This window comes from Eublepharis macularius, chromosome 1, assembly GCF_028583425.1.
Source record: "Eublepharis macularius isolate TG4126 chromosome 1, MPM_Emac_v1.0, whole genome shotgun sequence".
In the NCBI taxonomy this organism is placed as follows: Eukaryota; Metazoa; Chordata; class Lepidosauria; order Squamata; family Eublepharidae; genus Eublepharis; species Eublepharis macularius.
In genome coordinates this window covers 139303218-139313680 of record NC_072790.1, presented here as the reverse complement: position 1 = coordinate 139313680, position 10463 = coordinate 139303218, and the positions used below count along the sequence as shown (strand labels likewise).

Here is a 10463-nt window from a genome sequence, read left to right as displayed (position 1 = left end):
GCCTTTATAACAAATGCCATATGTCCATCAAAGATTTGGGCTTGAACAGCAGTCCTCCATATCACATTGCAAACTATTTTGAAATTGGTAGGGTGGGGTGGGGGATTTTGAATGCAATTTATAATGTGCTCTGGGACTGTTCAAGCTAAAGAAGTCAAAAATCACACTGCACTCATCCATGCACTTCGGCATGCTTAAGATATGGGTCCCTCCTGACTGTATTTTTTTATTTATTTACTCTCTGTATACCCCACCTATCCCAAAGTGGTTTACATCATTCTCCTCTTTTATTCTTATAACAATCCCAAGAGATTAGTCTGAGAGAGTGTGAATGGCCCATTGTCACTCAATCATCTTCCATGGCAGAGCAGGGATTCAGACCTGGGTCTCCCAAATCCTCATCCAATAGACCAAAATAAAATACAGGTAGTCTAGATCTGGGTTTCAGTGAGGGAGGGATTCAGGATCCCTGCAATATGGGTCAGATTATCTGAGCCAGGTTAGAGAAACCCAGATTTAACTGGCCATTGTTCCCTATGGCGAAAAATGTCCAGGGAGGTGGGGGGGCACTTTTAAAGCCCCCAAGGGGGGAGTAAGCCTTGCTGAGCCATGGAGTTTAAAAAGGTGGCCAGCATTGCAGCTTGAAGGGGCTCTGTTGGAGCTCGGAAGGGGGAGAAGGGCAGAATGGGATGGAGATCCACTTTGCCTGCTACCTCCTCCCCCAATCCACTAGCCTTGCACTGCTTTCTTGCAGCGGTGCGGAGTTTGGCTGAGCTCTGTGATGCTGCCTCTCTCACTCTCTGTGGCTGCATGCTGCCTGTTCCCCTGCCCTATCACCATTGTGCCTTTCTCCTACAGTGGTACAGAGCTTGACTTGGCTCCTTGGTGCTTTCCCTCTCACCTGCAGCAGCAGCCTGCAGGCACTGCCTGTGGCTCTCTCTTGCAGCTGGATAATCCAGACCAGCAAGGTTCAGCCCCCGGACTGGATTTGTAAGTTTGACCTGGGGAACCAGCAAGGCCAGATTTTGCTCAATAGGCACAAATCCAGCTTTCCCCCCTCCCCCATTTCCAAAGCTGAGTTGCACACCTGCTTAACTGCTAAACCGCAGACTGCAGTCCAATAGTGGTGATTCTGAAATTCTCCTTGTCCACATTTGTCTCCAGATTGATGGGTTCTGAATTACATTTTCTTGTTCTCAGAGTGTTTTTTTTTTACATTTCTGAATTCGTACAGAGGTCTATGGTTAATGGGACTGTTTCAGCTTTCAGTTAATTCTGTTGACTGTGTCTTCCCCTGTTCAGCATTAATAATGGGCCACGTTCATTGATAAAACACTTGCAAAAAATCAACTGGTGGGATTGTATGACTGGTTGCATCAAGATTCTTTTTGTGTAGTGCTTTGACTGCAGGAATACATTTGTATATCAGTAGAACACTTCTGAAAAAGGATCTTGAAGCAATGTATGATTGCGATATGTCCGTCCGTCCGTCCGTCCGTCCTTCCGTCCTTCCGTCCTTCCTTGATTTTGCAGTAAATGAGCAAGGTAGAGGAGGGAAAGATACAAATGAATGGAAAGAACTGAAAGCTGCAACAAATTGCATATACTACCATTTTGGAATTAGTTTTAGAAACTTTCCTAACTAAACTAGAACTGAGGAGGAGAGGATCATTCACAATATAGGGTGAAATTCAAAAAGCAATAAAGGAATGGAATGGGGGGAACCAGCTCCTCTATAAACCCAAGCCCATTTATTTTAATGCTTATATTCTTAGATTGTGGCTCCATAGCTAATTGCAGTGAGAAACCACTGTAAAGGCACACTTGAGTATAAATGCTAAGCCAATAACTTAAATATCTCTGTTTCAGTCATAATTTTACAGGCAAAAAAGAAAAATACAACAAAATAAAATAATAATTAAGCAAAGCCCCCAGTGCAAATAAATGCAAACCTGACAACATGGAAGAGAAATGTTACTACTATCCTAGAGGTAGGACTAAATCAGGAATGAAATCTTTTATTTAAAAAAAATTAATAAAAAATTATTAAATATTAAAGAACAAGGCTGGATTCTATTTCCTCCCAGACAAACATTGTGCAAAATTAAATATGTTAGTCTTCTCTCTTCAAACTGCTTGTGAAATATATATATGGGAAATATATATTGGGGAAAAGTTAATTTCTTGTCATTTGACACAATGTTGCAAAATGTTCTGTAATATCCCTAGCTCCTGTTTGTTCTTGGGAGCAACTAAGCAGAAGAAAGACGGCACAGAGTGGTGTGTTTTCTTTCCATGTATTTTTCTATCAAAATCTGTTAGATTTAAGGGCATATTTATCAAAGTATGGGAACCATAGGGAATTGCTAAGAAAAATGGAAACTCTCACTTGGCCTTTCCCAGCCTCATTCATGGTTTCTTTTATTGAATTAAGAAGAGAATAACACCTTTCCATAATGTGAAGGGCTGGATAAATCATAATGTTCTCTAACAGCGCAATCCTATGGCCGGCCCCAACGCCGACGCGGCTGCACTGGTGGTGTGGCGGCGCCGCCGGGCCGGATCCTGTGCCAGCAAAGTGTGGCCGCAGCGGCGCCTGCAGCGGCGCAGAGATGCAATTTTGGAGAACCAGAAAGTGTTGTGGGCGGGTCTGATCTACGGCCGCCGCCAGGCGCAGCCAAAGGGCGCTGTTCCTGACAAGCGTCAGGGGGAGGGGCCAGGAAAGGCGCAGCCTATGGGCAGCACGCGATCCCGGCCAGGCCCCAGAGCAGCAGGCAAACCGCGCCCATGCTGGCAGACTGCCTCGGCTCGTGTGTCGGGCGGGGCTCGCAGTCGGGAAGGAGAGGGGTGGGCGTAGTCTGAGAAGCCTTTCCCCCGTTTGCCCAATGTAGCACCAAGTCCCTGGCAGCCGCGTCCAGAGAGGTTGGCATGGGACTGGCAGGCGCCCTGCCATGAGGAATCCAGGGCAGCAGCCAGTCTCTGGCAGCAGGGGACAGCCCCCCAGTGGCGCCGAAGGGGAGGGCTGGCCTGAGGCCGCCACCAAGAGGCAGACACAGCGGGCCTGCCCCCTCGTCCCCATCCCAAGGCAAAGAACACAGACACCCATTGCACAGAAATCAGCCTTTATTATTATATCATCCCACCTCCCCCAGCAGACGTGAGGAAGGGGAGGCGTGTAGGAGAGCCGTCTGTGCAGCAAAACACCCCACCCCACCCCCAAGGCGGCAGCGGCGGTCACCGGCGAGGCCGGCGGCCGGACCCCCTTGGCCGTCCACGGGCCTGGCCTCTCGCACGCAACTGGGCCCGAGGGAGGGGTGCCTCTGGGGCGGGTGGAGCTGCTGCAGCGGGTGGGGCCGGAGGATCGAGGATGGCGACGAGCCGCCCGAGCAGGGCTTCGGCACGGACTTGAGAGGCACGGACCCCTTCCCCCACTTCCAGTACCGCAGCCATGAACTCCCGGCCGCGGTTGTTCGCCTCCTCCCATGCAGCGTGCACCTCTAGCCGCTCCCTCTCGATCGCCGCCCACATTGCGGCTAGTGTCGGGGGAAGCCGCTGGGCAGGGCGGGGGCCGCGAGCCCGTGCGCCTGGAAGGATCCCCTCCATGGGCCCCTCCCCCTCAGAGGCGGAGCCAGGTCCTTCCCGCACACGGCCCATGGCACCCGGGGGCGGGGGGGCTGGAGGGGATGGTGCTGCAGGCTGGGACAGCTCCTCGAGCGGCTCTGTCGATGAGGTGTCCTGAACCGGCGGAGTCCCAGGGCCACCTTCACCCTCCACCGACACAGGGAAGCCGAGCGACTGCAGGAGAGCCGCTCCGGCAGCAGAGGTCCTCCGGGAGGGTGGCAGCTCACGCAGCTGGGCAATCACCTCCCCGCCTATCTCCAGGCGCATGGTCCCTGCTGGAGCGAGACATGGGTGGGAAGAGGCCCCAGGGAGGGAAGAGCAGCGGCCCAACATGGGCTGCCACAGGCCACCGAGCCGGGCCAAGCACACCCATTCCAACTGCGGCCGCAACCCCTCGTCTTGAGACCGGTCGGCGCCATGAGTGGCCTTGGATGTGTGGCCGAGGCCGGCGGCCGAGCCGGTCCCTGGCCCCACCAGCAGCAGGGCCACAGATACATACCGTGCTCCGGATCCATGCCCCCCGACGGGCCCGGTTGAGGCTCCTCGTCGCTGGCAGCAGGGGCTTGCTGTGGCGGTGGAAGGGCTGCCTGTTCCTGGGCCCCGCTCTCTGCCAGGGGGGGCACAGACTCCGCTGCCTCTGCCTCCGCCTGGCTTGGGTCTGGACCCTCAGGGGCCGTGCCTACTCACGGGAGAGGCCCTGTCACACATGTGCCACGATCCATACGTCCCCCCCCTCGCCTCCCTGAATCCACAAATACTAACCGGGCAGGACCTCAACGCCCAGGCCGCCCACCACCGCCTCCGGGATGACCGCTCGCATGACCGCCTCTGGGCCTGGGAGCCCCTCGTCAAGGGCCCGCTCATAAGGAACCCCCTGAGACATGAGGAGGCGCACTCGTTTGCGCGCGGGCCCGAAAGAATCATTCCAGCGCTTCATTGCCGAGTGAGCAGTGCGGGGCGCGTTGCCCACAGCCGAGACCCTGTCAGCTGCCATCTGCCAGAATGCCCGTCGTCGAGACCGGGACGAGGCGCCCCTGTGCGTGCTCAGGGCGACCTCCGCATTCTCCACCACGAGCCCAAAAAGCAGCACTCTCTCGGCCTCTGTCCAGTTTGCCTGGCGCTGGCTTCCGCCGCCACTAGTGCTCTCAGCAGACATGGGGGTAGTGCCCGCTGGAATGTCCGGTCCCCGAGATAAGTGGTGGGAACCAGCCACCTAGTCATGTGCTCACCCATCCCCTCGGCAAGATGGAGGAGGGCACAGGGGGTGCAGGACCGGGAAGGGTGGCTGGGACGGCCCATGCAGCGGACAGAGGACCTGCTCCTGAGCACCACTTGCAACGGGCCGCTGAGACCGGTAGGCCTGCTGCTGTGCGTGGGGGGGGGGGGGTTCAGGGTGCTGAAACTCAACCTGCGTTCCTTCCAGGCAGGACCTTGATCATCCCCGCCTGGTGCCCGCCACTGCCGCCGCGGCTCCCAGCCATCCGGACCAGCCACCTCCTGCCAGCCGTGTTTGTCCGAGCGGCCCTCAGGCGGCGCCGCCTCAGACGCCGCCGCCGGTTCCAGGCCAGGGTGCCATCCCTGCTCCTGGGCGACATGACTTGCCTGGACCGCTTCCGCCTGGACAGGGCAGCCATACAGGCTCTGTGCGAGGAGCTCGCGCCCGCCCTTCAGGGGCAAGCTGCGGCTCCCCGGGGCATCCCCGTCCTCCAGAGGGTCCTGCTGTCCCTCCGCTACCTTGCGACCGGCTCCTTCCAGGGAGTCATGGCTGAGGCCTTGGAGGTCTCCCAGTCATCCGCCAGCCGCTGCCTGCATGCCTTCCTGGACGCCCTAGTTGGTCGGATCCGCGAGCACATCCACTTTCCCACCTCGGAGGCAGAGTTGGCACCCATCCGGGCTGGCTTCTCCTCCTTTGCAGGCTTCCCCAATGTGATTGGAGCAGTCGACTGCACGCATGTGGCCATATGCGCTCCCAGAGAGGAGCCGCAGGTCTACAGGAATCGGCACCGGTTCTACAGTATCAATGTCCAGGCAGCCTGTGACCACCAGGGGATCTTCACGGACCTCGTTGCCAAGTTCCCGGGAAGCGTCCACGACGCACAGATCTTCACCACCTCCGGCCTGAACAGGCTCCTGTCATCATGGCCTGAGGGGAGAGGCTGGCTCCTAGGTCAGGAGTTGGTGGGGGAGCTGTGAGGGGACGGGGATGGGAAGGGAGATCCTAACTCCGCCTCCCCTTGCAGGTGACCGTGGCTATCCATTGCTGCCTTACCTCCTGACGCCATACCCTGCGGATGAGCCCGCCGACAGAGCCAACTACAACCAGGCCCACCGGCGCACGAGGATGGTGATCGAACGTGCTTTCGGTCAGCTGAAAATGCGCTTCAGATGCCTCCATCACACGGGCGGCCGCCTGGCCATGCAGCCGTTCACCGTCGCCAAGCTCGTGGCTGCCTGTGTCATGCTGCACAATATTGCCGTGCGCCAGCAGCTCCCCTTGCCAGCCACAGAGGGCCCAGGCGAGGACCCCTGGCTGCCGCCCGCCGGTCGCCTTTCTCCTGACGCCCCGGCAGAGCCCCAGGAGCATGACCGAGCTGTGCGAGACAGGGTCGCGGAGCACCTGTGGCATGCTGCGCGCTGAGGGCCATGCCTGGCCATGGGGGGCTCGGCCGGCCAAACACTCGCCCTTTACGCCCCTATGGTGTCCCAGGCGGCCCCTCCGAGTCCCCGCTCCCTCAACCCCTGCATGTAGAGAGCATGGGAAAGCCGCCCCGGCCAGCAGCCACCGCCCCCCATGGACGGGCTGCACGGGAAAAGCGGTTAATGAACTTGGCTTTATTCCCAATCGATTCCAGGGCCGCATCAGGCGCCCAGAGAGCAGCTTGCCAACCCAGAACCCCGGCCTCAGCAGCCAGGAGGGTGAGGGCTAGGTAGCGCATCGGAGCAGGGGGAGGCCAGCGACCCCGCCACGGCATCCCCGTTACAGAGCAGGGGCCCGGCTGGGGTCCAAGATGCCTGTGCCTGGGATGGCATATCGGCAGCTGCCCGGCCGTCTGCGGGGACGGGCTCCAGCTTCGGCCGCTTCCTGCCAGGCCCCTCCACTGGGTCACCCTCTGGGTCTTCAGCGGGTGGCGGGTAGCGGGGTGGAGACCAGGCGGTGAAGCCCCTCCCAAGTTCCTCCTCATCTGGCGAGGGGCTCCGGGCGGGCGCCGCTGTGGGGGCAAGAGGTGGGGGATGGGAGCGTCAGGGCCCCTGTGGGCTCTGGGGTTGTTGTCGCGGCCGCAGGCCGCCCCACCCCACATGCCCGTGCCCCTCCTGTTGGCGAGACTCACATGGTGCCGCTGCCCGCGCCTGCTGGAATGCCCCGTGAACCCGGTCCATGGCAGCCATCCACCTGTCATTGATGGTCCCTGCAGAGGGGGGAGAGAGGGAGGGGGGGCACCCGTTGGTGGCAGCCCGGCATCTGCTGCAAGCACCTGCAACCTGCGCCTCGACGGAAGTGGCTGGGACGCCTCCGGGCCCTTATGGCCTGCCCTCTGTGGCAGCGGAGGAGGCTCCCTGGATGGCGCCGAGGACCCTGACTTACTGCGCGCGGGGCCCGCAGCCACCTCCTCTTCCAGGAGGTCATGCTCCACCTCGCACAGCGCCGTGTCTAGCCACGCTCGTATGAGGTGGGCCTCCTCCGCACGGCCAGGGAAGAGCTCCTCCAGGTAAACTGGCCGTGCAGTCATTGCACCCTCATCTGCCAGGAGGTCATTCCCGGCAGCCTTGGCAATGAGCTGGGCCCCGAGCCTGGCCGCCCACTGCTCCCGCCACCCGTCGCCCTCCATGCAGCCGGGACCACTGTGGGTATAGTGTTTCTGTGCTGCCCACCGAACTACACCGCCCGCCGGCATGACCTTGGAGGGTCTGAGATGTAACAATTCCCTATCTTCTGTCTGGCAGCTGCATAGTTCATGGATAGGTTCAGCACAGGCCCCCCCCCCCCGTCTCAGACCTGTGGGTTGGAGGGGAGGGGGCCGTGGTGGTTGGCTTCCTATGGCCCCAGGGCCCTCTTCCCTTGCGGGGATGCTGTGCTGCTCAAGTGCATCCTTGCGGGACGTGAACCCTTGGGCCTGGCTGTACGTTGCGCCGTGGGACTGGGAATAAAGCTCATCTACACATGGACCCGTGTCTGCCTGCGATAGTTTGGTGAACTGCCAGCCATATCCTGCCCTGGCACCATGAGTGCATGACCAGGCCCGCGGTGACAGCGCATCCCTTCCAAGGGGGGGGGGCTTAGGATGCACAAGGACTGGCCAGGGGCCGCTCTGGCATGTCTTCCATATTGCCCTAACGCACCTGCCCTGCCTGGCATGCCGCCCTGAGCTGGGGCAGTCACGCAACCTGCCATCAGGGGGCCCTCCCGGGCCTGGGGTGGCCACCCAGCCTGCATGGCCCGGCCGGGGAAGGGGCACGCTGTGGCAGCCAGCCGGGAGGCCTCGGGCTCCCGCATTTTAGCCACTTTGCGCAGCTGATGCGCTCTTCCACTGCCCCTGTGGGCGGGGCCAGCGGCCTTCCCTGCAGGATTGGCGGGGCTGGCAGCCTCGGAGTGGTTCCCCCCCCCGGCAGGGCAACGCGAGTGGCCACAATTGCTGAACGCAGGAGACGGCGCCGAGCCAGGGCGGAGCCACGCGCAGCCTCGGACACACCCCACCCCTCCCAACAACCATGGCCTGTTGGCGTGGGAGGCTGGCAACTGCTCCACGGGATTGGATGCGAGGCAGGACGCCCTGGGGTGGAATGACCAATGGGGCTGCTGCAGACGCCCGAGGGGCTGGACCCACTCTGGGAGGCGGCCGCTCATGGGACTGTGTTGCTGGGGCTGCGGCTGCGATGGGGGCGACCCTCCCCAGGCGCGCGAGACCTCCTGCCCGGGATATGGCATCCGCCTGCCACCACCCTGGATTCTCCATTGGTGGGGGCTAGGATTCCCGCGAGTGGACCGTTTCCCCTGCCATCTCCCGCTCCCTTGCAGCGGCAGCTCGCACCACCCTCTCCCTTGCTTATCGGGTGCCAGCTATTCTCCCCACCGGGGATTGATCCCCCTCCCCGCTCACATGCCCCGCCCCAACCCTCTACCTGGCCATAGATGCAGGGGAGTTAGCCGTGTTAGCCTGTGGTAGCGAATTCAAAAAGGGTCCCATAGCACCTTTAAAACTATCCAATTTTATTGTGGCATAGGCTTCTGAGAATCAAGTTCTCTTCAGCAGATGGGTGGTACAGACACTGGTCAAATACAGAGGAGGAGGGGGGGAGGAGGAGGGAGGGGGCGGGGAGGCAAGACGGGGTGTGTCGGATACATTTGTGGCAATGTGCAGGTGGGGAGATGTGACGGGAGTGTTGGGGGAGGGGCGGAGGACGAAGTCAGACTCGCAGACACAGAAAACAGTTGTTGTACATCTCGTTTTATTGCACTGGAAAGAGCGGGCTTGCGTTTAGGCTGGCGAGGGAGCCGGAGCATTCCACACAGCCCTCCTTCCCGCTCGGAGGGGCGGGGCTGGGATGCAGGCCGCGGCGCGACGGTGCTTCCTGGGCTGCAGCCAACCGTCCGTCAGAGATGTTTGGGGAGGGCGGGGCGCGGGGGAGCAGCCATGCCCTGGACGTGCCTGTGGGGGAAAAAGACACGTGTGGGCTTTGCCTCGTTCCACTGGCAAGGCAAGCCCCACACTCCGCCATCCGAGGGGGGGTTGCACATGGTCGAGGGCAGCAGCTGATGCATGACGGTCTGGTGAGGATGCACTCGGCCTTGGCAAGCCTTTACCTTTAAGGGAGAGAATGAGCTGGTCACAACAAACACCTGGCCACATGTGGTTTTCGAGGCGCCTGCCTCTGAGGCAGCCAGGGGCGGGCATGGTTGCCCCCCACCCCTGCTGGGCCTCACCCAAAGCGGCAAGTGAGCGGGTGGGTTCAGGTGAATGGGCGGTTTGCACTAATCTGCGGAATGCCCCCCCACCTCCTCCTTACCTGTCAGCGCTCTGTCGGTCATCACCAGGTGGGAGCGCAAGAGTCAGGGCACCTGCAAGGAAACGGGAGAGCATGCGGTTAATTTGCAAAGTGTCATTCCCTTCTGCCACGGAAGGGTTAGTTTGTTTGTGCTTAGTTAGAAGCAACTAGCATGCATCAGTTAGCTGTGGAGTCATTCTTTCTATCACGGTAGAAAGAGAGTTAGGCAGTTAGGCACCTCTTCCCCTTTATGCGAAGTTCCCCCAGTTTTTCGCAAAGTCCCCTGAGTGCATTCTGCGCCTGCCAATGTGAATGCCCTCAGCCCGTTTCGGTTTTCAAAGGGGCAATGCCACTCAGCAGACGGGCAGAGCCTCCGGCCGAGTGCTCACTTACCTGGGGGTTTGGGCGGTGCTGGCCGGATGTTTTGTAGGACGCGGTCGCAGGTGATTGGGTGCAGAGAGGGGGGCTCGTCCATGCCGGGCGCGCACGCTGATTGGTCCCCGGGATAGTTCTCATCCTATGCTCCTTCGGGCCATAGGGGCGGGGCGAGGCGCTCAGAGAGGGGGCTGATTTTTCGCCGTTCCATGGACGCCTATGGGCTACGCCTTCTTTTTCCGTGGCGTAGCTTTTTTGCGCCGCTGTGGGCGTTCCCGCTTCTGGAGGAGCTTAGGGAGCGGACTAACTCCGACCCCGCCTTGCTCCCCGCCCCCCCCTGCGTCGGCGTAGGGCTCTACGCCACTTCTGCGCCGCCGCCCGGGCGCCTGTGGCTTGCACCGGTGCTGGCCCGCCGGCGGGCCAGCGCCGCGTCCCAGCGCGGGCGGAAGGCCACTTACGCGGGCGTACGGGCTAGATGCGCCCTC

General features: G+C 60.2%; 1 long non-coding RNA gene across 1 annotated transcript; it reads right to left on the bottom strand.

Annotated features, from left to right (window-relative positions):
- Positions 1-9141: 9141 nt before the first annotated feature.
- On the bottom strand, positions 9142-10257 carry LOC129324526 (uncharacterized). The gene is made up of 3 exons (XR_008596542.1): positions 9997-10257; positions 9625-9676; positions 9142-9266 (listed from the first exon to the last, which is right to left on the bottom strand). It is a non-coding gene; the product is annotated as an uncharacterized LOC129324526 (long non-coding RNA).
- Between the last annotated feature and the right edge of the window lie 206 nt (positions 10258-10463).